Here is an 883-nt window from a genome sequence, read left to right as displayed (position 1 = left end):
GATTTAGTATTGCACGTTCCTCAGGCCACTTGGTGAAATAATCCATCACCACACAAATGTACCTGTTTCCAGCACGAGTTTGGGCAAAGAACCAGCAATGTCAGCGGCCACTCTTTCCATTGGTGCGCCAAGTTGATATAACTTCATTGGAGCACGTCCCTTATGTTTGGGTCCCCTTTTAGCACAACATGCACTACAGGTCCTGCACCATTCTTCCACATGTTGCTTCATACTTATCCAGTAAAATCTCTGTCGTAGGTGACTCATTGTCTTCTTAACTCCGAGATGTCCTCCTATTAAACTATAATGGGATTGACACAGCACAACTTTCCGTAACTTTCTTGGTATAACTGTTTGCCAGGTCGTCACTTTCCCATCTGCAGTTTCCCATCTCCAGACAGAAATACCATCTTCATGCTTCAACTGGTCCCATTGTGCCCAATAGTTCTTTGTCACACGGCTTAAGCTGGACACCGTCTCCCAAGCTGGGCGCAAAACACTTGCTTTTAAAAAATAAATTATTGGTTTCAAATCTTGGTCTTTCTCCTGCTCTGATTTAATATCTATACCTGGTTACACTTCCCCATCATCAACTCCTTCAGTCACTTTGACTTCAGCTTGATGGCACCTGGTTAGTTCAACCTCTCTTTTAACACGTACCGGAATTTGGACTTTGTTATATCCAAACGTCATTTTATCAAAATTAATTACACACTTCCTCGGTAGTAAGTAGTCCAAACCTAATATGCATTGGTCTTCAATGTCAGCCAAGTATACTTTGTATCTGTCCTTCATGCCCATGTGCTCAATAGTTGCCCACACTGGTCCCCACAACCTTGCATAATGTCCTGTCACACCACAGAGCTTCTATATGGCTTCTGGT

Source organism: Limulus polyphemus, unplaced genomic scaffold (genome assembly GCF_000517525.1).
Source record: "Limulus polyphemus unplaced genomic scaffold, Limulus_polyphemus-2.1.2 Scaffold7486, whole genome shotgun sequence".
NCBI classification, from domain to species: domain Eukaryota; kingdom Metazoa; phylum Arthropoda; class Merostomata; order Xiphosura; family Limulidae; genus Limulus; species Limulus polyphemus.
This window is presented reverse-complemented; position numbering follows the sequence as displayed.